Here is a 27,151-nt window from a genome sequence, read left to right as displayed (position 1 = left end):
CCCTCCGGGTTTCGGAAAGTGGTTACAAGGGGGCCTCAAGCTGTCAGCTCTGTGGGACTGACATCCCCAAGCCCCCATTAAATTAAATTACCCCCCCCCCCATTTTTAATTTATGGTAAGGGTCACAGTCAGAGGCTTGCTGTGTGAAAGGGGTCACCAATACAAAAAGTTTGAAAACCACTGATCTTAGGCACTTGTCTAGCACCCAACACCATAGTACCCAAGCACTTCTGAGGTAAATTAGATCTTCATGCGGAGGTCTCTATTGGGCTTGCTTTCATTAAAACACACATTACATTTTTCCCTACTAACATGATAGAATATTATTTACTGCATTTTTCTAGAGTACAAAAATACATTTGGTCAAATGGAAAACAGAACAGTATAGTAGGGTTGACAACACTCCCAGTTTGGCCAGGAGTCTCCAAGAATCTAGCTTAATCTCCTGGAAGCTACTGAAACCAATCCGGGAGATTTTAAATCGCTGAAAGTCTGGCGGTGCAGCAGGGCTAAGGCAGGCTCCCTGCCTGCCCTGGTTCCTCACCACTCCCAGAAGTGGCCAGCACTTCCCTCCAGCCCCTGGGGGGAGCCAAGGGGTCTCCGTGAGTGCGCTGCCCTTGCCCTGAGTGCTGATTCCACACCTCCCATTGGCCAGGAACTGCAACTAATGGGAGCTGCAGGGGCAAGGCCTCAGGGACATGAGGGCTGCTTCTGGGAGCGGGAGCAGATGCTGGGTCAGGGCAGGCAGGCAGGGAGCCTGCCTTAGCCCTGCTGCGCTGCTGACCGGGAGCTGCCCAAGGTAAGCGTCGCCCAGTCTCAGCCCGCACCTAAACCCCTGCCCCAGCCCTGAGCCCCCTCCTGGAGCCAGCACCCCATGCCACTTCCCGCACCCCAACACTCTGCCCTGAGCCCCCTCCTGCACCCAAACTCCCTCCCAGAGCCCGCACCCCAACCCCCACCCCAGCCCAGTGAAAGTGAGTGAGGGTGGGTTAGAGCAAACAAAGGAGGGAAGGGGAATGGAGTGATTAGGGGAGGGACCAGGGTGTTTCAGTTTGTGTGATTAGACAGTTGGCAACCCTACAGTGTAGTCACATATTGTTCAGACATAAAGAGTTGGTCTAAAAAGAGGATTAGAATTAAAGCTGGCCAAAACCAGGGCATTTTTCACAAAATGTGTCCATTTTATTCATTGAAAACATTTTGAAATTTGAAATTTTTCAGCCAGCCCTAGTTAGAATTTTACTTCCATGAATAACCGCTTTGTTTCAGTGCGTCCATTTGTTCAGGAACCTTCATTCACATACATACCTTCAAGATGAGGGCCTCAGTGATCAAATTATACAAGACAATTTTAATTGACTTAGTATTTGTCCCCCTTCACTCCCCAGGAGATTTCAGAGCTCTCCTATGTAGATTTTTGTTTCACCTGTATTCATGGATGTTTCTAACTGTATTTTAGTTTATTTGATTGTTTAAATGATTAACCCCTTTCTAATATTGGCAGGGGGTGGGGTGTTATGTATCATCTCTATATATAATAGAATTCTTCTTTAATCTATCCGCACTTGTGACATCCAGCTCCAAAATGTTCTTTTTACCAATGTGTTGCCCTATATAATATTAAACAACACAGAAATTCCCACTGTCTTTTCAGGATTAGCAGTGCCATGATTTGGAAAGCACTAGCTGCAGCTATAAGAACATAGGAAAATGGTTAAACTGAAAAACTCCTTCTCAGGTTATAAAAGCTGTTAAGATCGTAGCTACTCTCATTTCATGGTGCCTCATACTATGCACACTGTGCATCTGAAGTAAAGGACGTCTTACCTCATTGTAGCTCCAAGAATAGTTCCACTCTGTGAGTAGCAGCAGAAGGCTGCCTTGTCAGATCCATGCTGGTGCAGTTTAGAACACGCCAGAAAGGGAATCCCACCAATCCATCAGTTATCACTCTTATCTGAACTTTCCTTTGTTTTAATTTGTCCTCCTTTTCTATTTTTCCTCTTGGAAATAGAACTTTTATTGCGGGCCATAAAATGGGGGGGGGGGGGGGGGGGGAGGGGCTGTCAAGAGTTAAACTGCCAAAGGTGAGAGCATCTGGACACAAAAAATATATATATCAAGTAAGATGACTGTCACTTCTCTGTCATTAGCACTCTATTGTCATTGTAGTGAGGTTTAATAACATATATAGGAGCAGTTTAAAAATTAAATCTGACTCTGCCATTGGCTGTTTGTATAGGTTTGAATCTTTTATGTTGTAGCTTCCAAGATCTCTCTATATTAGGGTTGGGGTTTCGGGGGGGGGGGGGGGGGGGGGGGGGACGGACTTTGTTTTTCTTGTAGGAAAACAATGTTAATAATCAGGAGAATAGCAACAACAAAAAAAACCCACATAATTCCAGACACATTATCACCTCTCATCCTTTTTTGTCCTTATGGCAAAAATTGTAGGTGTTCATCTTGAGGAATTAATTCTCTGATGTTATTTCATGTGAGCTTTTGTAGAGTCCTAGGGTATAGTCTCTGTATGGCAGAATCAGTCTGGGCAGCTACAGAGGGTGTTCACAGGAAATTCAGGCTTCAGAACAAAAAATCCCCTCTGAGGTTTCACGTTTATTTCAGGAGATATTGTCTGCCCAAAGTAATAGCAACTTGGTAAAAGTCTCTGGCTGTATTTCTTCCACTCAGCTTTAGAGTCAGTAAACTTTAGAACAAATATACAAATCAACAACAAAAGCAGCCCTTTTGTTTCTGGAGAGTTCCCTCTCCAGCTTCTTGCTTAATAAAACCCATTGGGCCTCATTCTTTTCTCACACTGGTGCAGATCAGCTCCATTACAGCCAGCTGACTCTCAGTGGTGCAAAATCAGTGTAATTAGTTGGTCCTCCCCTATGAGGAATCTAGTTCCTTTTTGAGATACTGAGTCTAACTAGGCTCAGCTGCACCTAACTAGTTTCCAGGTGGAGTATCTCCCTCAGCTACCTCACACCCCTTATTTGGTGTTAACCCAAAGAAACACCACACAGCTTTCTAGCTCAGCATTTTCTCTTCCAAGGCACACCACCAGAGGAGCTGTCATGTGGCAGGAAAAGGGGACCCCTCCAAGAGCCCTGAAAGATATGTGTACCTTATCGCACCTTCCCCACAGACAAAGGAAAATATCTTATTTGTTCATGGACACGTTCCTGTTGAATATCACCCTTATGTACAATTGAAGTTGTATAGCTCAATAAGCCAAACTTAAAACTTGGTGCTAGGCTGGAGACTGAGGCTAAACAAATAAAGTCATTCTGTGCAGTTGTGAAAGAAATGTCTCTATTAACAGCTTGCAAGTTTAAGGTAATTAAGACACTTGAATTTTGGCAGCATGTGGTTGTGTTTCATGTCCTCATTGTATTCCTGGGTAGAATCTGGAAATGTTATTTATTGTGCCAGTCTGGGAAACATTTGGATATGTTGTCTAAACGATGGTTGGTTGTATATTTAGCTCTGTAAACTTTGCTTTCTTGACACTTTCTTCAGAAGCTGTCAGGCATGGACATCAAGAAATTAAAATAATAATTATATTACTAATAATGCTTCATATTTCTATGGCACCTTTCAGCTAAGGAATATAAAGCACCTTCCAAACATTAATACATTGAGTTTTGCAAAACCTCTTTGAAGTAGATTAGTACTAACTGTATTTTACAAGGGAAACTGAGGCATGGAAGGTTAAGTGAATTGCCCAAGGACACATGGTAGGTCTGTGGCAGACCCAAGAAATCTGGATTTTTTTTTCTATTTCCCTCTCCTTTGCTTCAACCACAAGACCATTCCTTTTCTCCCCTTCTTCCTTCCCTCTTCCCCTTAAATAACCCTGCACTCCCTATTGAAAAGTGGCATCTTCATGGAGGAATTAAGCAGTTCTTTCTGTAGGTTTACCCATCTTCTACATTCAGCACAACAGCCTCTAGGGGGACCAGGAACCAGTCAAAAACCTTCTTTCTCCTGGTGCAATGGTTTTTTATAAGGGCCAAGACCTGGCCCCAGGAATAGGTAGTGCTTAGGACAGTAACAAGGAAACTCCTGAGCTGCATCTAAACTTCATAGCTGTAATTCTCCACTGGTCACAACAATAGTGGAAGGTATAGAGTAGGTAGGACTTAGGTGCTTTTATCACTCTGTCATTTAAATAAAAATGGGTGACTCCTGTCTATATTAGCACTACCACCATTGCTGCACTAGTGGTGAACTATGGCTATGAAATTTACTAGTATAGATAAGATATCAGGGATGCCCTATAGTGACCAGCTGCTATTAAGTCCCATAACTGAGGAAGGGTTTTCTACTCCTGAAGCTCTGTTGAGGGCAGGTGCAAGCAGCTCTCACTGCCTCCCTAGCAGATCCTTGGAAATGTGGCATTTCTCCCCTCCTCTCATAGACAGTGGGAAGAGCTAAACCATGGAGAGGCTTATCACCTTTAGCCCAGTGGTTTCTGCTCTCAGCAAGGAGGTGAGAGACCCAGGTTCAATTCTCCCTTCTGGTTGAGGGGGAGAAGGCATTTGAATGCAGGTCTCCTACATTGGAGGTGCATGCTCTAACCACTAGGCTATATGATAGAGAAATTTCCGTACCAGGCTCTCTCTCTTTGTGAAACTGATCATTGTTTATAAATAATTAACTAGTCACTGGAGCAGGGACTTGAACTTGGTTCTCTCACAGCCTAAATGAATGCCCTAACTTCCAGGCTATAAAGTCATTCTCACGCTCTTTACCCTCTCCAGTGACTACCCTAGTCATTGTCATCATGAATGGCAGTGGAAAAGAGAGTGAAATAAACTCGTCATCCAAAACATTTTGCCCAGCTCTATTTATTTCAAGATTCCTAAGGCCCTGTTCCAGACACCTTGCAATTCTAGAATGCTAATAATAGTATAGTACTTTGCACTTGCATAGGACCTTCTAGCCCATCTCAATGTGCTTTACAAACACAAAGTACCAGGCTGCCTCAGGCCCCAGGAGGGTGTGGAATAGGGAGAGGTGGGGACACTAGGAGCCCTGCTAACCTCTAAGGAGGAGCCAGACAAAAAACAGTCCTAGCATTCGCTTTAATTTGATTTTCAGATATAAGGTACTACAGACTGCAGGAGTGTCTTTGGGAAACAGCAACATAAGACTGGGTCAGAGCTCCTGTCAATTTTTTCTACTGGCTGCCAGCTTCTCTTTTCATGGCTGTTGATGTTTGAAAATGAGGTAAGTTTTAAAATATTGACTTTTAATTTTTTTTCAAAGGAGGTATATTTACAAAGAACCTGATCCTCATCCAGATCCTGTTCCATCTCCCACTGAGGTTAATAGAAAGACACCCATTGACTTCAATAAAAGTTGGATTAGACCCCGAGGATGACGTTCTGGCCCTATTGAAGTAAATGGCAAAACTTTCATTGACTTTAACATGGCCAGGATTTCACACCAAGATTCCCCATTGGCTGCAGAATTGGGCCTTAGAGTTCATCCAGCTGATCTCCCATCTGTTGTAACATGAGTATAAAGGGGCAGATGAAAAAGAAGGCACTCACAGGTCAGTTTCTGTTCCTGGCTGCCAAGCTCACGGCTGTCCATGCCAGAAATCAAAGCATGATCCACCCATTTAAATCAATGGGAGTTTTTCCATTGACTCCAATGGGCTTTAGGATAAGGCCCCTTACCTGGAAAATATTGTATTAATAAATTCAATTTGTAAATTATATAATTTCTTTTGTAAATAAAAGATTTTGAATATAAAGATAGAGAAAATGGTAAAAAACAACCCCAATTACCATTTTACTGTTTTTTAAATCCCACTTTATAAAAGCAAGAAAAGAACACACTTCAAAATAGAAAAGCCTTTGAAAAAATCATAGTGCAGTTATACCAGTCACTTGCATTTCTCTAGTACTTGAAGACACTCAGCTTTAATTCAAGTGCCTCACATTGCACAAGGTGTGTGAATGTCTGACAGAACCGCAAAGCTTATTTCTCTTATATGACTGGCGCTCCTGTACCCAATAGATGAACAGATATATTTAATGTAAACAAGTTACAGCTTAAGAATCAAATTTGTTGCTTGTCAACTTGAAATCTAATCAGTTGCCAAAAAAGGAGTTAAAGGCATTTTTAGGTTCACACCTGTCCTTGGTTTCCCCTGCCATTTTTTGTAGTTTTAAAAATCACACTTTCTTATTCTTTAAAAGAAACATGCAGCTCTCTCATTGCTTTGTTGCAGACCCACACAAACAACAGAGGAAACTGGCTGCCTGACTAGACAGGGGAAGCAGTGAAGTTGACTACACAACTCAAATGCCCAAAGTGAACAAACTGATAAAAATGGAGAAAACTGTAAGAATAGTTGGTAACAAACATTTCACAAAAGTGTAGGGGTTTATGGTGATGGCTGACTTTATCCTTATAAATTAGTAACATTGTAACAAATCTGCAACATACCAGCCCTCATAGATGTTTACCTATAAAGGTGCTGATCCTGCAACTTCTTGTGCACAGGCCCCTACCCCTGTGAGAAGCCCAATTAAAGTGCCTTCTGACCACCGGCAGCTGGCATGGTTTAGAGCAACCTTCAGTTTGCTTTGATTTATGCAAAGGTCTGGGCTGGTGCGGAACTGCCCCAGGATTAAGTGATCACAAAAGGCTCCTTTGCAGTGATCTGCCTTAGCTACATCTCATGCTGAAAACCCAGCCTGTGTAAATGTATTTCACAGTCACCTCTTTCACACCCTCTGTAAAATGTACATGTAATTTATGTACTTAAAACTCCTTTTAAATTGCCATGTAAAGTGGTCTTCTTGTAAATGAAAATCCAATCCAAAATATTTTTATATAAGAAAAATAAAAGCACTATGGAAAATCCATAGTAAAATCCTCACTGTGAAGACGAATAAATTCATCACACGGGCAGGCAGCATGATTAGAAATGGATGGAACTGTCCACCTCGACACCAGAGTTTCTAAGTTTCAATTTGCAAACCATGCAAGACGTGAGTCATGCAATTTGCTTGCAAAGGAGGAGGACCATCTGCTAGTCATGAGCAGATGACGAATTCACTGCATTGCGACTTTGTCGATACTCCCAAATTTGTAAGTAAACACATTTGGTAACCTTTCTCAGATCGAGTACTTGAGAGCTTCAATAATGGAAAAGTTTAAATTTATGCAATACATTCTGAAACCTCATATTCTGAATGCAATTTAAAAGCACTAGCTCAAATTTGATGGTAGATATTACAATTGCAGTCTATTAAGAGTGGTATATTTTTTTCTCAGGCCAGGAGCAAATTATTGTAACTTTGACTAGTAATACACATTTTAGGAGGATAGCTCAGATCCTGCTACAACAATATTGAAACACTCATTCCTAAGTGTCAACTAACTTCCTTTCCAACTTCATTTACATGGTGCAACTCTGACCTCTACTGGTCACTGGCTTTAATCCTCATCCTTTACCTTCCTACAGATAACTGTAAAGAGTCCATGCCAGACCTCCTTCTCTGTCTATAGATTCCAAGGCCAGAAAGGACCACTGTGATGATTTAGTATAACACAGGCCATAGAATTTCCCCAAAGTAATTCCTGTTTGAACTACAAATGATTTACCAAATTTGTATCCAATCATACTAAAACTGCATCTCTAATTTTTACAAAGATGGAAGCATCCATTCCTTATTAATAAGGGATAGTCTCTTTTAGATAATGAGCCAAATGCTGTCCTCACCTACACAGCCATGCAACCTCATTGAAGTTGCATGAGTGCAAATGAGGAAAAAATTGGCTTTGCATGTGCAGGGATCACTCACATGTCTAGGCAAACCATAACATTAATATGTAGTCTGGTACAGCACCTTTCATCCAGAGATCTCAAAGAGCTTTATGAAGGAGGGTGTCATTAGCTCCATCATACAGATGAGGAAACTAAGAAACAGAGATGCCAAATTACCTCATTGCTGGTCAGTGGCACAGCAGGGAATCAAACCCAAGTCTTCCCATATTAAAACATACCCTACTTAAACCTAGTCCATACCTTTATAACTGATTTAGGCCAGGATTTCAAAGGAGCCTAAGGGAGTCAGGCACCTAAATCCCATTGGCTCCTTCAAAAATCACAGCCTAAAAAACCTAGTCAAATGAGAGGGAGAGAGACTAGAAAACTTGTGTTTTGTCTTGAGCCCTTCACAAACAAGGAACATTGGCAGCGATTGTCATCCATATGGGGTATACTCAGCCCTTTCCAGGGACAAGGGCTCTTTAGAACTATATCTGGCTGAATCTCAGCAGCATAGACTGTGCTGGTAAAGACATGATGCTCTTAGCCATGTTAATCTCCCTATTGAATTTAAACCCACTGTTTGCTCAGAGAAAGGTTGTTTTTTAATCAGTCTTATTCCAAGTGGCTGCCTAGCTATGGGATTAGCTCTGACATCCAGGTCAGTTTGGCAAACCTACTAGAAGAATAATCTTCTGCTTGTGAAAATAAGGGGGAAATGAGGTGATGAAGAGCACTGTGGCAGTACAATTATCAAGTTGTCCCTCTGATGAAACCTTCCATCTTTGTTCTGTGTAAAAACACCTTTCACCCAGGACAACGTTCATCCTGAATTATGTCCATTCTCCAAAGTGTACCCATCTGCGTGGTTTCCTTACACAGGAGCATTCCGCTACCTCCACGCCTTCTGGTTTTTAGGAACGCTGATCTTCCTAGGGCTCCTCGGCATTCACCCAGACCTGCAAGAAGAGCAAAGAGGTATCAGACAGGAAGAGAGAGGCAGGAACCAAGAGGCAGAGGCCAATAGTAGATGTCAGAAGAGCAGATTGTGGAAATACAAAATAGTGTTTGAATCCCTGAGGAAAGAAATGCTCCAGCCTCATCCTTCTTGACCTATCAGCCACCTTCAACACCTCTGACCAGGCTGTTCTTCTTGAAATCTTGTCCTCCCTTGACTTTTGTGACTCTGTCATCTCCTGGTTCTCGGCCTACCTCTTTAATCATTCCTTCAGCATATCCTTATGCCCTCACCCCAACCTTCTGTGTGGGGTCCACAGGGCTCTGTTCTTGGTCCCCTAACCTCATCCTCTACACCTAAGGTCTGGGTAACATCCTCTGCAAACACAAATTCAGTTACCACCTCTGTGCTGACAGCTCATAGGTCTACCTCTCTATCCAGAGCTGACTCTTTCTCCAAACTAAAAGCTCAACCTGTCTCTCTGACATCTCGTGGATGTCTAGATGTCAGCTCAAGCTCAACATGGCTAAAAGAGAGCTCTTAATCCCCCCCCCCCATTATGTCCTTTCTCAATTATCTTGGACAGAGGTTATAGAAGTTTGCTTTCTGGGGGAAGGGCACTGATGTGCATACTGGGTGGGGGGCAGTGGGAGAAGTGGCTTACTGGTAAAAAAAAAAAAATAGTGGCTAAACACCTAAACTCAACTCCATATTCCCCAAATGAGATGTGAGTAACTTCTATTTATCTGCATTTATCCTCAACTACATTGCTGAGTGGAGGCCCCGTGAGGGAGCAGGGGGATCTGGGGGGTAGTGGGGTAAGCTAGGAGGAAAATAAGGACAGTGGAAGGCCCAGGAGAGCAAGGGATAATGTCCAGCAGACCCCATCCCATCCCTGCCTCCCCCATACCTATGCCTGACTTCTGCTTCCCATGGGGGACACCACTTCCCAGCTCGCAGTATCACCTGGATGTGGCTCTGTCCTGGGCTCCCAGCAGTTCAGAGGATGCTCTGCCGATGGGAAGGGAAAAGGGGCTGCCTGGCCTCGGTCCAGCTCCCCACACAGGGCACTGGCACCTGGTCCCTGCTCACCCCAGTTCCTACCTGCTCCCTGCCAGGCCTGACACATGGGGGTGGAAACATTGTTCAGTCCCCACAATATTTCCCATGTGGGGGGTTACTCCTCCCAGCTCCCCCCCCCTGCACACCCAACCCTGGTTCAGCTGCGTGGCCCTATCTCTAGGTCTTCACATCCAGGCAATGTCTAAGTCTTGCAGATTTATTGTGCATAACATCTCTAAGATATGGCCTTTCCCATCCATCCATGCAACTAAAACTGTTGTCCAGGCTCTCATCATCTCATGTCTTGATTACCACAACCTCTTTTCTCTGGCCTTGACAAATGCAGTCTCGCCCTTTGTCGCGGGGTATGTAAACCCCAACACAGGGTGTTGGGTTGAGGAGTACAAAGAAATAGGAAGCTACATCTCAAGTGGCAAGAGGCACTGGGGCTGTTCCCTGTCTTCAGGGTAGCGTGGCCTAGAAGCCAGAGTCTGTAAAGCTGCACTTGGGCAGTGCCTGCGCCCAATGGTAGGTGCGGGTGGGATAGTGGGCCCCAGACCCACCCACCAGATCCTGACCCAGGCCCCTGGAAAACCGGTAATCTTTGAATCAGGCTCAGGTTCCTGATTCAACATTTGCGTTACCGGGGCTGCTTCCTACTCTTGTTCTGCTCTATTAGTTCCCCTAAGGAGAGGAGTGGCCTTCCATCTCTCTCGTTCTTCGTGGTCAGCAGGGGTTCTGCGATCAATTCAGCTAGTGTAGCCTTCGCTGTCTGGAGCCCCAGCAACTCCCTGGCAGGAGCCTGCAGCGTGCATCTGCTCTCTTCCTCAGCCAGCCCTGACTGAGCTGATCTGCTCCCTTTTGTAGCCTGTCTCCAGTTGGAGCATGCACAGCAGGGGTGAGGGGGCATGGACTCCACAGCTCACCATGTGTGGTCACTCCTAGCTGGGCCAGTGCAGGGTAGATACACCTCATCACACCCTGCTGATATTCATTCAGGATACTGCTGCACAGATCATTTCCTAAGCCTGTCGCTTTGACCACGTCACCCCTCTTTTTGCATCCCTCCATTGGCTCCACCTTCTCTTTCCCATCGAACATAAGCTACTTGTCTTCTCATCCAAGGCCCTCACAACCTCTCCCCACCCTACTTATCATCTCATGCAGTATTGAAAGGTTGATTCCCACTTCCAACTGGGCCATGATGCCAGCCCCAATTGCCCACTTGCCCCTCACACTTGGGAGGAGCTCCCTGTAAACATCCACTAAGCTACCTAACTATCCACCTTCAAATCCCTTCTTAAAATTCTCTGTTGCCGTGATGCCTGTTGAAAAATTGCCAGTGGGAGGGCTGTTGTTGCGCTGAGACATGCTGCCCAGTCTCATTGTTTCCTTTTACTCCCTCATCTGTCTTTGTCCATCTGCTCTTATTTTATACTTAGATTGGGAGATCTTTGGGGCAGAGAGCGTCTTTTTGTTCTGTTTATACAGTGCCTAGCACAATGGAGTCCCAATCCATAACTAGGGCTCCTAGGCTCTATACTAATACAACTAATCAATAATAATCACATTCAAAGCCTGCATCAGGCCACTGGTGTGGTATCACCATTCTGTTCTTGCTTCACAGCTCTTGCTAATAAGTTGGATTTAACATTATTCCAACCCTTCCACTCAGTACAAGGTGGACAATCTGTGAAGTTGGTTAGCAATAGTCATGCACTACAGCAACTAAAAATAGGTCTCTGAAAGAGCAACGTTCTGTATTTCTCGATGCCACTAAACCTGGACTTTGGAAATAAAATGTTAATGTCATTCTTATTTTTTTAAAACCCATTTTCTTGAAATTTAATGAAGCCACTCAACTTTCATTTTTTCTTTCAGCAGTACTGACCCTTCACCTAGTTTGAATGATTCATCACCAGCGCATTCACTGCCCAGGAATGTTGGCTTTAAACAAACTACAGCAAATCATTTAAAATAAACACAAGTGTGCTTTCATCTCACAACAATCTGTGCTAACTACATTTTTCACACACAGGATATGTTACATTAAAATCAGAATCACCAGACTTAAAAACCCAATGCCAGCTCAAGCCAGCACAGAATCAGTTATATATTTACTTTACATACAATGATGGGCATGAGTAACATTCACTGCTATTTTAACACTATCATGTACCACTTTGCCAGCTCCAATTTCTCTGTTAGTTAAAGGCAAACATGAATTATGTTAAATTAATGCGGGTAAATCTCACTAAAAAAAATATAATATTCTGATCTCTGAACAACAGTGTGAAGATGCAGATACAAATATCTGCAGTCTTCTCTCCTTTTAGTTTTTTAAAAATTTTCAAAATAACTTTAAATCACACCTTCTAAAAGCTAACGGGGCTGGCTTGTCTGAAATGATAAATATATCTTTAAATGGCTATTGCTTCTTGCTGTCAAAATCAAACAGTTGGAGTCTTAAAACTATTCATTTTCCATTTAAAGGACACAGGGAAGCAGCATTTGAATAAAAAGAGTGTGTGAAAATGAGGTCAAGGATATTGAGGTCTGCCATAAAGAATTTCCAGCACTGGGATTGACACAGATTCTACCCACATACGCTTGCTACAGTTTTACACCAATGTAACGGAGATAAGATTCTGGTCCATAATTCCAATATCAGCCCTAGAATAGGACAAATCTCTGGTGGTTGTTTTGTTTTCTTTTTAAAAGTAGCCTGGTTGGTATCACATTCACCTGAGCCTGCGACAGAGGGATTTTTAAATTCCAACGACCTAGAAGGGCTCTCTTATAGCACCATATTGTTATATTTGGAATTATAGTGGATTCCAGAAGCCAGGGCCAGTTCAAAAACATCTGGGTTTGGGGTGGAAATAAAAAGGATTAGTGCCATTTATCACTCTTCCTTCTCCATAGCTTGAGTTCCTTTGAGTGAGTATCCTCTTTTAATGTCACCTAGAGCAGGAGTAATCAGAAAGGTTTTGGGGGGAGGAGCATTGCCAGTGCACCTACCAGTGGTGAGGCAAGGATACCTACTTATTCCTTGGAAAGAACTGTATCTAAGTGACTGGAGTTGCTTGGTGACGGAAAAGGAAACATTTCTATTCTACCCTGTACAGACTGAAGAGCTCCTGGATGCTGAAGAAACAAGTGCCAAGGTTCCTGCTTGTTACAGTTTTCATGCTAGTCCACAATGCACTCAAGTTATACACACCGCTTCCCTCACAAGGGAAAATTTTGAATTTTACAGGACTTGACAAATATGAATTAAACCTGATCCTGTTAAAAACTTTTCCAACTAACTACAAAAGTAACCTCAAGCCGCAGAGATTCTTCTAGATCCAGATACATTTTTAATATCAGTTGAAAGGTGAGATCTGTCCATTGGCAGAGGACCCATGCAAAACCCTTCACTGAGACAAGACAGCTGTGCTGCAAGGCCTGACACCCAAGATGGGGTGAAGGTTGGATTCTATCCCCACAAGTCCCTGTTTAGTTTCCCCATTTAACTCGGCGGAAAGGAATTTCACAGCGAGGGCTGTCTGTGGTTGGGGAAAAAAGTGGAGGAGGGGAAAGACATTTAAATTTAAAAAATCCTCTTTTTGAAATTCAACTATTCTAAATTTTGAAATGTGCAAAAATTCCCTGCCGCTCTGCTGAGGGCATATTTCCATGGACTTTGGCTGTCTTTGAATCAAGCCCCTAGTGAAAACAGAATTATTTTCAACAGAAAAAAACCCCACATAATAGCTTTTATATAGCACTTTCCATCTGTAGATCTTAAAGCTCTTTTGTATTCAGACTAAAATTAGGTCTCTTTCTTCCTGATTTACGGAGGTATTACTGTTCCTCAAGAGCTGTGTAATGTCAGCGTTTATTCTGGAGCAGACTGTGGTAGCCAAAGACTGTGCCTCATGTCGAGAAGCTCGGGACATGGTTTGGGATATGCAGTGGGGGAGCTTGGAGTGTCCTGCTGGTAAGGGAATAGGATAAGAACAGGTTGTGGTGCTACAGTGGAGGACCGGGGGGGGAGGGGGAAGGACATTAGGTCATCTCACACTGGAAGAAGGAAAGCTATAGAACATGATCCAGTCTTTCATGAGAAGGAGCGTTAAGTCCATCATATAGAGAGGATAAAGCTGGGAGAGGCACTAATTCTTCTGATATTTCTAACACTCAGCATAACAGAGAAACCTTATTAAGAATAAACCAGGGTTACAGAATGTACCATGCTGCAGCTTTACCCATTTTATCGTCTATGCTGCACGTTGGGCACTACTCAAAATACCCAAGAATGTACTTTCCTGTAGGCCGAAGTTTTAAAAGGACAGAAGAAGTCTGGTGTTATTTATGAAATGCAAGAAACGTGATCAACAATCTACAAAAGGCAAAACGATGATATTCCCTGTCTCAAACAACTTGCAATCTAAGGTGTTGGTCTTGCAACTAGGGTTGCTTACATGGTGCCAGTTTCAGAATTGGCCCTCAGAGACAAATCGGAGAAGATAGGGTGCCTTTGGGATTCCAGAGGAAAGTTTAACTTTGAAGAATGGTTTTGAATCACTATATGAAGGTCCCCACACTGGCATTGCAGATGAAGTGAAGCCATAGCATAGGTAGGGAGTTGGATATGGAGAGGAGTCTGGGCACCTATTATTCATTGTACCTTAAATTACATTGCTCTACAATTGATATGAGCAGACATCACCTCCCTGGCTTTTCTGGACTATCCTGAAGAGAGCTGTTGGGAAAGTTTCCAACACACTGTTTTCCCACCTTTTGTTGAAAATGAAGCATGTTAATGTTGATAAAAGTCCATTAAGAAAGAAAAGCGTTAAAGCATTTTGGTAAGGTTACAGTGGAACTTTTCGGAATGGAAACTTTTGATTTTCCATTTCAAAATGACTGTTACCATTTTTTAAATTTCATGTTATATAACATTTTTAAAAAATCAAAACTGGAAGGAAACATTTTGATCGTATCAATACAAAACATTCTGCTTGACCTGAAGCCCCAGGATGTTCTGCCACAGAGTTGCCAAAGAAATGTATTTTGCTGTCAAAGATATAGAAACTTTAGCTAATGGCTAGAGCTGGGGTGAGCCTAAGAATTACCCATGCTTGTCTAGAATTTGGCAGGCTGCTTGGAATGCATCCAGGATGCCCAGAATTTATAGGCCAGCCCAGGAAACAAACAGCTCTGGGCGGCCCGGGACACCTTTCTTTGGTTACGTGCAAACCTTCACTCACACACACATGCCCCACCTTAAGCAACTCTCCAGTCATTCTGAAATAATTCATTTAGAAAAATGAAACGAGTTTACATCTAATAATAAGAGATTATAACTGTTCTGTCTTTAGGGTGTCCAGATAGCACGTGTGAAAAATCGAGATGGGGGGGAGGTAATAGGTTGCCTATATAAGACAAAGCCCCTAATATCGGGATGTTTGGTCACCCTATCCGTCTTGTTAGTTTGGTGGTTGGTTTTTAACTGCCAGCACATGGGAAGGCATGTCCAAGGAACAAAAGGTCATATTTCTGGAAAAAAAATTGGCACTAACAATTGGCTCCAATCAGAAGGAGCTTCCTGATACTTAGCAAACATAGGATGATAACAAAGGATGAAAAAAATGATTAATCAGTGGGACATGACTCATGCTATGCAGTCTCTCCTAAGCTTTTCAGATATAGGATTAGTGTATCTTGACTGGTGTGCAGGAATCACAGAGTCAGTAATCACCTTGCAAGAATGACCACATTTTTAGGGCCCAGTCCAGTTCCCACTGAAGTCACGGAAATCTTTCCACTGAAATTGCTGGGAGCTGAGGCAAGCATGTGTGCACCGTGCTATTCAGGTGGTATTTGGAATGCTCACTTCATCTCCACAGTATTTTGTTTTTTAAGTAAATCAGAAATGAGGGGAGGGATCTGAATAATGAGAGTTTGGTGCAATGGATTTTATTGAGTAAGATATCAAGTGTCAGATCAGAATTTATAAGCAGCTTTCTCTGCTAAAGGGAAAAATGTGCGGCCATCGCTGGACAGAGCCAGTTGCTAGAAACGGTCATTGGGACAAAGCACTGGCTATAAATGGCTCAGTCATTCAATAAAATATGTGGAAAACACAGTGATCACTCTTCAACAAGGTCCTGGCCCCATGGTTCAGTGAAAGGACGTAGAGAAAAATGAGAACCTTGTGGGAAAGGGAAAGGCTTTTCCAGTACTTGCCTTCCCTTCCTAAGTGTTCAGTGATAACACATGGGGAAGAAAAGAGTTCAGACAGAGAAGAGGACAAAGTATGGGCTTTGGCTCAGGCCCTAAATGAATTGGAAGGTGAGAAAGAAAAGAAAAAGGACAGAAAGTGCAGGAATAATAAGAAAAGGAATGAAAAGGAGGAAAAGACCAAGAAGGAATGAAATGGATGAGGGACAAAGGGCCTGAAAAGAGAGAGAAAAATTTGAAGGGAAAATACCAAGGTAGAAAATGGGAATTGTGTATGTTTTTAGCAGAAAATATTCATTCTGAGGCACAGATATTAGCCAATATGGCATAAAAAGTTACACAGGAGCAGGAAAGTAAAAGTTAAGTCTAAGTCTCGCTAGTTCGCTAGTCAGTGTTCCTTTATTGCAGGTACTGTGGAGCTAAAGTTCACTTTCAGTGACATGTTTCCTTACTTTGTATCATAGTCTGATAAGTGATTTGTTCCACTGGGAGAAAGCCTTTTATCACCACAGTCCATGTGTATTTTTTTGGCACTGTATCGCAAGTCCAATTATTCAATGTACTTTGTCAGCTGGTGGGTATTTCTTTGATTTTTAACAAAGGCAGAGCAAAATACTATTTTTGAAAAATTCTTTTTTTCACTTTCTCCCATCTCTTGGCTCTTCTTTCCTCCCTTTCTCTCTCTCCATGCCCTTATCTGCACGATGGCATTTTCTTATTGCAGCCACCAGAGCAAACCCTTAGTATGCTTGTAACACTCCACATACACAACTTCTAACAGTGATGCTCAGCTGTTCACACCACTACTGTGACTGCATTTGCTCTGAAGGCTCAGAACTACTGTCTGAGTGCACCACTGCGGTGCCAATGCAGGCAGCAAACACAGCTGCTGCAGCTGTGATAGTGCAATTGGTTCTCCCAGAGCTATCCCATCCAGGGTTTAGTGACAGCTCTGACAAACCTCTGTCACTTGCTAAATCGTTGTCCTCCCTGGTTCCATACAGGCTAAGAACCGTCAAAGCCACACTTTGCTGGTCTCAGCTCTGCGCTGCAGACAACTTACACCCACCCATTTCAGTAAAGGCCTTGAAATCCCATTACAACTAGAGCAGTTTGAAAAACAGGACAGAATTTTTGCAAAAATTATCCTGAAAATATGCTGTTTTTTCAGTAAAAAATTGAAATTTCAATGAATAAATGTAATCAAAGTTGAAAATTTTCCACCAGCTCTAATTACAACTAAAATTTGATTTTGATTTTTTTTCCTTTGGCTTTTCAATAATATAGAATAAAAAAAACAGCACTTTCCTTCCCCTTTGTGTGTGTGTGTGTGTATATTAATAGAAGGTTTTTAAATGTTTATTGTAAAGCAAAGTTCTAATACATTTTTCATTAACAATACATCTCTCTCTCTCTCTACACACACACACACACACACACACACCCAATGGGTCTGTACTGCTGAAAAAATACACACACAGTAGAGAAAGGTTAATACACACACACACACACCATACTGTTATGCTGTAAGGTGTTACTGGCAGCCATCAATAACAGATATGGTTAAATAAGCTGGGACTATTTATCCATAGCTCAGGCATGGTTGGTGAGCACAAGAGCATATCCAGATGCCGGTGGGCCTGCATACTACACCTCTAGCACCCATGCTGCTCCGAGATCCCTCGCACATTTAGTCTGAAGCCGCAAGGTGCAGTCAGTTTCCAGCTGGTGCCATAAGGAGGTACTGCTGAGAGCCCTGACTGTGAAGAGGCTACGTGCCAGCAAGGAGGACTTACATACTCTGCCTTCCTCTCAGCAAAGCTAGCTGGCGGCTGGGTACAAAGCGAGAAGTGGAAGGCAATCACACTATGCAACACCCAGGACTAGACACATCACATGGTTCTGTGCCAAAGCACCACTGCAAACACTGGTAGTCGCCAGGGTCTCTGGAAGATCTTGCACAAAGCTGGGTACCCCCACAAATTCACCACCAGTGTGTGCTCATTCCATGACGGCATGCTGGCTAGAGTGCTGGAAAACGGTGCTTCATCAGAGCCGTTTTTGTCACAGTTAGCATTAAGCAGGGCTGCGTGCTCGGATCTACACCATTTACCATTCTCTTTGGGGCTATGCTGCTAGATTCTTATAAAGACTGCAGCCAGGGTATTTACATGCAATTCTGCACAGATGGCAGCATCTTCAATCTTGACAGTTGAAAATGGGAGGAGCACGTATGGTGAAAGGCTGACAAAAACAATAAAAGAATACTCTCAAAAAACTCACCTAAAAGCTGGCCAAGCTGACCCAAACACAGGGCAAGCTGCTGCTGCCGACAGACCTGTTGGTCTTCACTTAAAACCATTGAGAATAGCAGAACAGAAAAAGCCAAAAAGAGAAGCATGGGCAGAGTTTGGGGGGCAGGCTGGCAGCTGGCGTGTGCAATGTAATGAGTTGGGCAGAGGAGACAGGAGACTTCTCCCAGCTTGGGCCCCTGAGGCAGGAGTCAGAATTTTGTTTATAAACAGAGTGATTAACAGATGATTAAGATAAGAAAGGGCTGTTAGGAGGTTTCCTAAAGTTAAATGATCTGTTCCAGGCTTGGTGAACTGCAAAAAGTAAAGTAGCCTAAATGATAGAAAGTAATTGTAGATATCACTGGACATCCTCAATACCAGGCGGGATGAGCTGGAGTACCAATGAGAAGCGCAGTCAGGAAAGTAACTCAAATACTTCCCTGATGGACTGTATTTTCTAACGGAAAACCTACCCTAAATTCTCAATTACTGAGCGACAATCTTCACCCATTGATATATTTGCTTTCCATGACCAACTCTCTGTATCACTTTTTATGAGTAATGAACCTGAATAATTGGATGCTAATATTTAAACCGTATTATTAAATTTATTCACCTAAATTTGGGTTATTGCTGATTAGGTACTATATATATATATCTTATGACTTCTAAAACAAACTTTGTATTTGTGGATAATCTAAGTACTATATCCAGATGTACAGACACTCTTTTCTTAACCTGTATATTCTATAATTTTTTAACATTAGCTTTCGTAACATTTTAAAACCTTTTCTACAATTATTGGATTCAAGAGGTGGTAACAAAGATACTAATATCTTTTTTTTTCTTTTTTTGAAGAAATACCTGATTTTTTTAGACAAAGGAAATGCAGTGGATCTAATCTACCTGGATGGCAGTAAGGCATTTGGTACAGTTCCGCATGACAAATTATTAGTTAAATTGGAGAAGATCGGGATTAATATGATAACTGAAAGGTGGATAAGGAACTGGTTGAAGGGGACACTACAGCAGGTCACACTGAAAGGTGAACTGTCAGGCTAGAAGGAGGTTACTAGTGGAGTTCCTCAGGGATCAGTCTTGGGACCAACCTTATTGAACATTTTTATCACTGACGTTGGCACAAAAAAGTGGGAGTGTGCTAATAAAATTTCCAGATGACACAAAGTTGGGAGATATTGTCAGTATGGAGGAGGACCAGAATATCATACAAGAAGATCTGGATGACCTTGTAAACTGGAGTAATAGAAACGGAATGATAGTTAATAGTGCAAAGTCATGCATTTAGGGACTAACAACAAGAATTTTTGCTATAAACTGGGGACTCATCAGTTGGAAGTGACAGTGGAAGAGAAAGAACTGGGGGTATTGGTTGATCCAGGATGACTATGAGCCATCAATGTGATGCGGCCATGAAAAAGGCTAACACGGTCCTAGGGTGCATCAGGCGAGGTATTTCCAGTAGAGTCAGGGCTGTGTTAGTACCAGTATACAAGGCACTGGTGAGACCTCATCTGGAGTACTGTGTGCAGTTCTGGTCTCCCATGTTTAAGAAAGATGAATTCAAACTGGAACAGTGCAGAGAAGGGCTACTAGGATGATGTGAGGAATGGAAAACCTATCTTATGAGAAGAGACTCAAAGAGCTTGGCTTGTTTAGTCTAGCGAATAGAAGGTTGAGAGGAGATATGATTGCTCTCTATACATAAATCGGAGGAATGAATACCAGGGAGCAAGAGGAGTTATTTAAGTTAAGCATCAATGTGGACCCCAGAACAAATACATATAAACTGGCCATCAACAAGTTTAGGCTTAACATTAGGTGAAGGTTTCTAACCAACAGAGGAGTGAAGTTCTGGAGCAGCCTCCCATGGAGAGCAGTGGGGGCAAAAAACTTAACTGGCTCCAAGATTGAGCTTGATACTTTTATGGAGGGGATGGTATGAGAGGACTGCCTACAATGGTGTGTAGCCCATCGGTGACTGCCTGTAGCAAATATCAACAATGGCTGGAAATGGGACACTAGATGGGGAGGGCTCTGAGTTACTACTGAGAATTCTTTCCCAGGTATCTTCTTGATGGGTCTTGCCCACATGTTCATGGTCTAACTGATCACCATATTAGTGGTTGGGAAGGAATTTTCCCTGGATCAGATTGGCAGAGACCCTAGTGGTTTTTCGCTTCTTCTGCAGCATGGGGCCTGGGTCACTTGCAGGTTTAAACTAGTGTAAATGGTGAAATCTCTGTAACTTGAAGTCTTTAAATCATGATCTGAGAACTTTAGTAACTATTACAGGAGTCTATTACAGGAGTGAATGGGTGAGGTTCTGTGGCCTGCAATGTGCAGGAGGTCAGACTAGATGATCACGATGGTCCCTTCTGACTTTAGTAAGAGTATCTGAATAAGAATATACATTACAATTTTAAACCTAACCAGTGTCCCATAAGTGACTTGCCACAAGATATCAGAACATGTTAGTATTAGAGCTGAGTGGGTCTAATAGTTATTTAATTTTCTTTCTTGATATAGGAATTAGATACAGTGCTCCTGTCAGATTACAATTTAGAAATTATCTGCAAAAAAATTAGAGTTTTCAGTTGCCTAAGTAGCTCCTGGAATCACAGTTAAAGTTGCCCCCTCCACTCCCCGAAAAATCTGAAATGGTGCCCCTGTGGGCCAGCACAGAATTTGCCACCCCCCTCAGGCCTAGCCCAGTTGGCTTGACTGGAGCTGCCCCTCCTCCCCCCATATAGAAGTCAAACTACGCCTATAAAGAGAAGCGTGTGCAAAGAGAGCAGGCTGTGGCCATGTCTGCCTGATGTGCAGAGGCATCTGCTGATCCCTCACTGGTTTACATTCTTCCAGGAAGTTGAACTGAAACAAACTGACTCTCCTATGTTGACCAAGATGGGAAACTCCAACAACTAAGTACCCTTCATTCAAGCGAAACGAGGAAGAAATTCAATGCCCCTTTCAGTAGGTATAGCTGAAACAATAAAAGCGACTACTACAGGCATGGGCCAGCATGGCAAGGCCTGAGCAGAAGCTAAGCCATGTGGCAAAAGTGGTTTTCCTGGAGACTGATCGCACACCCTGTGGCTGGGGCATTGATTTGTTGCAGCTGTGTCTGCCTGTGGCTCTGTGAAAGGAACCAGAAATCAAGAGGAAAGAGAACAGACAGTGGGAGGAATCAATGGTGCATAACTCTGGGAGGAAGCCAGAGACAAAGCTTCTTTCGGACAGGTACTCTTTGGAAAAGGAGATTTAGCTCTCTGACCAAGGAAACTGCCTCTTGTTCCTGCTTTGTTGAGGGAAACAGGACTTTGTGTACATTCTTTGGTGCAATCCTATTTATTTACAAAGAAATACCTCCACCATCTTACCAGAAACCATCTGGGAAGGTCCCAAATATTGGCTAAACCACTCAGGCCAAAGGGCAACAATACCACGTGCATACACACTTATAAATATATATATGAATGCTCCTTCTTTAAAGGGGGCCCAGGGCTGGCACTGCAGCAAGACAGTTGCCTCTCCTACATCTGCCAGATTCCTGAGATCTAAAGGAGTGAAACCAGAAAGAGAGATTAACAACATACACAAATATGCCAGGCAGATCCTACTGCCCAAAGTAAAACTTACTTGCCTGTCTGTGACTCAGTGATGTCCCCGTGTCACTGCATGAATGGCCCCACTGCATGAGATAGGGTAGACGCAATGGAGGGACACTGGCTAGACCTCATAGAGGGGATCAACAGAAACTCTTCTTTCTAGAGCAGGCCAGGACAGTTCTCGTCTCAGCATTTTAAAGGGAGACAGAACAAGGAAGGGAACTTCAACCCTATCAAAATAACTGTGCAACAAAATAGAAAGTCATAATTTCGATAACACCAACAGCCAAAAGACCCTGCAAGCCCCTTTCCACAGGGAAGGAAGGATGGAGTCAGGGGAAGTAAGATTGATCAGATTGTGTTAAAAGACTGGATAATGTTTGGATGGGAAGCAGAGGAGGAGAGGAAATGAGAGACCTCAGAAGGTTTAGATTAGTTTCAGCAAACATGAAACCTCAAATGAGCCTGAACCACCTCACCTTTTGATGTCACTCATTCCTACTCAGTGTCAGGCACGACTGTTATTGTGATAACAGCAGAAAGTTCGTATGTTGAGGAGGCATCTGTGAACTGAGATGTGTAGGTAGATTTTGCTTGATACAGAAAAATCATGACAGAATGAGGTCATATAGTTGTGGGTTCCAGACCTAAACAAGGATTTGGGCTACTATCCAACACTGAGAATGAAGCTGGAGGTTAGAGCTGCACTGTTAAAGTGCCATCCTTCTGATGAGCTCCTTTTGTCTAGTGGATCCTAATGACACCATATTACTATTTGGTAAAACCAAACTCGTTTGACAGATTAGATTAGATAGCCAGCCTGATGATATATTTTAGAACAATAGTACTATCTTAAACACAAAAACTGAAATTCAAGTTCCCAATGACATTGTGACTAAAAGTATTTCTTGGGAAGCAATCTGGGAAAGAAGTAGCAGAATGCAGTTCCTTTCCCCTCAAAGCATACTTTATTCCTCACTGATGTGTGAAACCTCCAGGTTTAGTGCCATCTAATAATTACTGTGCTGTTTACCTTTTGTGTCCAATTAGTAAATCTATTGAATAAAACTAGACCTCAGTGGCACCTCACTAGACACCTCCCTCACATTTTGACATCTTGTTGTTTACCTTTCTGCTTGGTTTATGGTCCTTTAGTCAACCTTCAAATACATTGGACAGGACAGCACTTGTCTGCCAGCCTTTTTGAAAGAATTATCATGTACGATTTTATGATGAATTCTTTCAAGTCCTATACTACATTCTACTCACTGCATTCCCATCATCCAGTAATTTTGTAATTCAAATAAAGAATCAAGTTCATAGAGTTTAAAGCCAGAAAGACCATTATGACCATCAAGTCTGATCTTCAGCATAACACAGGTCTTAGAGTTTTACACAGTAATTACTGCAGTGGAGGGAATTGCTCTTCTCTACTATGTATATGAACAATATTGAGTCCAAAAAACTTGTGGGTGAAATAAAACATTCTTTAGAAAGACATTCAGTCTTGCTTAAAAGGCCAATACCTGTGTATGGGTAGGTATCCATAGACCACAATCAAGTCACCTGTAAATGAACAGAGCTCCTTAAGTCAAGCATTTTTAGGCATGCGTTCTACAGCTCAGCTCATTTTTGTAGCTCTTCCTAGCACCTACTACTCCAATTTTTCAAAACCCATTTTAAAGTGGGGACACCAAAACTGGAACCAGCATTCCAGCAGTAGTCTTCCCTTTGATCGCAGTCTGTGTACCCAACACACACGCTGTTATGATTCAATATTCTCTGAAGGGCCTAATCCCATTCCCATGGAAGTCTATGGCAAAACTCCCATTATCTATCACATATCTATGGGAGCAGATTCAGGGCCTATGAGGATCTGTATACTATTTCCTTGAATTTGCAGTAGGAAACAAGGTAAGAGGTTATGATTTTAGGAGGGGAAGCTCTGTATTGGGGCAGAGAGAGAATGTAGTTTTAGGGATAACACTGAACATTTCTAATAAAGTTACCTGTTTAATTATTATTCTTTCCCATTGTGCAAGGCACTGTGTAAACACAGAATAAAAAGTCAGTCCCTGCCCCAAAGAGCTTACAATCTAAGTGTTAGAAGCAGGCATCTATTTCTGCAATTCTTTACCAATGTCACTCAATGGCTCTTACGTGTTTCCAAGTTTTTCATTTAATATTTGTTCCACTGTGGACTGAAATTCTATTTACTGTATAGTGATGACCAGAGCAGCTCATTTTAATTTTTTTTTAAAAGGCAATACTTTATCAGCTTTTCTCCAGCCCTCTGTGACCTTTCAGAAATAATTTCCAGTGGTTCAGAAAGCTCATAAGCTCATTGGTAAGACATCAGAATGTGTATTAGCTAGACCTGCTGGCAGACTTTAGTTCTTCCAAGTATTCTCTTACCTGCTTTTGGTTAAAAGTGATATTGACAAGTTCTTCATTATTTTAAGTGAAACAAGAAGCATCAGGAGGTATCTAAAGAGGTTAAAAAGAATGAGATAGAAGTTCATTAGAATTTATTTCGCTGAAGAAATGATTGTTCGATGTTCAAAGAAATGATTGCAGTCTGAAAACTATTAGAGAGGAACCCAACATTCAAATACGAAAACAGATTTCAGCTTCTCCAGACTTTTGGGGGTAGAGGCTGGGAGTTCAGCTCCAGGATTTTGAGTTAAACTATTACACAGATAGGGAAGCAATAATCTTTAGATTTGGTTGTGGATCCAAACCTCCCCTTGCATTTCAGGGTGATTAGAGCTAGGATTTTCATCTCTGTTTAAAGAATCAAGATTGTTTTGAAGCAATGAAACTTGTATCTGTATGAAGCATCCCCGAGGCTATAACAAGAGGGACCCCCATGCCCTGCCACCATCTCTTCACTGACTACATTTGTAATAAATATATCAGCCTGTGTTGACACTGCTGGCTTCAGCTGTGGCTGATTCTTATCATCAGCTTGCAAACAGTACAGAAGGAAGGATGGCCTTGTGGTTAAGGTACTGGCCTCACACTCAGGAAAAGTAAGTTCATGCCATGCTCTGCCATAGACTCCCTCTGTGACTTTGGGGAAAGTCATTTAATCTCTCTGTACTTTAGTTCCCCAATTATAAAATGGGGGTAATACTTCCCTGCCCCACAGAGGTGTTGTGAGGATAAATTCACTAATGTTAGTGCTCACATGCTAAATAGCTATGTGGATCATATAGGTACCCCAAAAGAATTCAGACTTTAACAGATGTATAGGTATTAAATGAAGCATAATGTTTATACTGGGGCTTTTCACAATCAGCTTGTAGTTTAAAAAAGTCTTTCCCCAGATAAAGCATGGTCATTGATTTTGCTGGAAATCAAAAACTGAAAAAAAGCTTTCAGTAGCTTTTCTCTGTGGAGAAGACAAAATGTGCATGTTATCGGTGCTCAAGAGCTAAAGAGACAAAGCTCTGCTCTTTGCAGCGTGTGTTCTTCTCAGCCTGTGTCTTACCTCAGCGGGTTAGCATGAGCACTTAGAATCTCGTCAAGGGAAACATGGGTAGGGGAGGCAAATGGAGCAAAAACCAAGAGAAATGCTCAGCACAACCTGGGCAGAAAGAAGTTCCAGTTTCCAGGGTGAGATGTTAGTGGAGGTAGTCCTGCTGGGGTTCTGCAGCTCGGAAGCACATTATTGCTGTGTGGTAGCCCTTCAAGTGAGTGCAATTCCTCTAAAGCCCAAGTCTCCTCAGGAAATGCCTCTCACACACACACAAGTCTTTTTCTGTAAAGTGTCTCCTCCAAATTTCAGTGCTCCTCAGAGAGGTGTCTCCCCTAATCTGAAAGCTCCTTTAGCATCTGCCCACCGAACACCAGGGGTCAATGACTCCAGCTGGAAAGAGAGCCACAAACAGCTGCTATCCTCCAAGTATCATTTGGATCAGAGATGGTGGCCCATCACAGGTATCCGAAAGGGTGTTGTCATGGTTTCCTCTCGTTTTCCTGGGAAAGATAAAATTATGAAAAGGAGCAGGCAAGTAGAAGATGAGAGTGAGCAAGAGAGAAATTAATGGAAAGGGAGAAAAAGGAGGCGGCTGTAGTGATGAACCACTTGAGAGAAGAAGAAGAAAGAAACAAACCCGCTCAGCCAGGTTCTCAAAACCTCCAAAAGAGCAAGAGGTAGGAGTTACCCCCTAAGGGCAAAGCAACAGAAGGGGCAGTAATTTCCAAAGCGCACAGGAGTGATCAGGCCCTCTGTGTTCTCGGTGCTGCACCAGCATATATGCATAAGGACATGATCCCTGCCCTGAAAAGTTTATAATGTAAGAGAGCTTTGGAACAATCAAAGGTGAGATAGCCCCTGTAGCTCTATGATAGGCAATGAACACTACAAAACACCTCTGGTGAATAGTTTCTCTAGTTTTTCAATGAATCAACCAACTTGGGATATGGTTAACGGCTCTAGTCTTATAAAGAGTACCATGGGACCTTTAATGGCCCCAAGTGCTCAGGAGCACCTTGTTTATATATATATATATATATATATATATATATATATATATATGCGCCTTATAAAGTCATAGAAATGTATGGTTGGAAGGCACCTCAAGTCTAATCTATCTCCCTGCTCTGAGTCACAATGAAGTATACCTAGACCAGTGGTTCTCAGCCCGCTTGTGGCCCAATCAGCTCACAGCTGCAGCCCATACGACATCCCCAGGGCCATATAAGTAGTATATATATTGTGTGGATGCAGCCCACATAACACATGGAGATCTGCGTATGCGACTCACAATGGTAAATATGTTGAGAACCGCTGATCTAGACTATCTCTGACAGATGTTTGATTAACCTGTTCTTAAAAATATCCAGTGATGGGGATTCCATAACCTCCCTAGGTAACTTTATAGTTAGAAATGTTTTCCTAATATCTAACCTAAATTCCCATTGCGGCAAACTAAATGCATAGATTCCAAAGCCAGAAGGGACCATCGTGATCATCTAGTCTGACCTTCTGTGTAATACAGGCCATAGAACTTCCCCAAAATAACGTTTAGAGTATATCCTCTAGAAAAAAATTCAATCTTGATTTTAAAATTGACACTGATGGAGAATCCTCCACAACCCTTGGTAAATTGTTCCAATGGTTAATTACTCTCACTGTTAAAAATTTACATCTTATTTCCAGTATGAATTTGTC

The 27,151-nt window shown here is 42.4% G+C and overlaps 1 long non-coding RNA gene across 1 annotated transcript; it reads right to left on the bottom strand.

Annotated features, from left to right (window-relative positions):
• Positions 1-5,018: 5,018 nt before the first annotated feature.
• On the bottom strand, positions 5,019-25,947 carry LOC114020516. The gene is made up of 3 exons (XR_005225960.2): positions 25,466-25,947; positions 24,388-24,459; positions 5,019-8,757 (listed from the first exon to the last, which is right to left on the bottom strand). It is a non-coding gene; the product is annotated as an uncharacterized LOC114020516 (long non-coding RNA).
• Positions 25,948-27,151: the final 1,204 nt, after the last annotated feature.

Source organism: Chelonia mydas, chromosome 1 (genome assembly GCF_015237465.2).
Source record: "Chelonia mydas isolate rCheMyd1 chromosome 1, rCheMyd1.pri.v2, whole genome shotgun sequence".
Lineage (NCBI taxonomy): Eukaryota > Metazoa > Chordata > Testudines > Cheloniidae > Chelonia > Chelonia mydas.
This window is presented reverse-complemented; position numbering and strand designations above follow the sequence as displayed.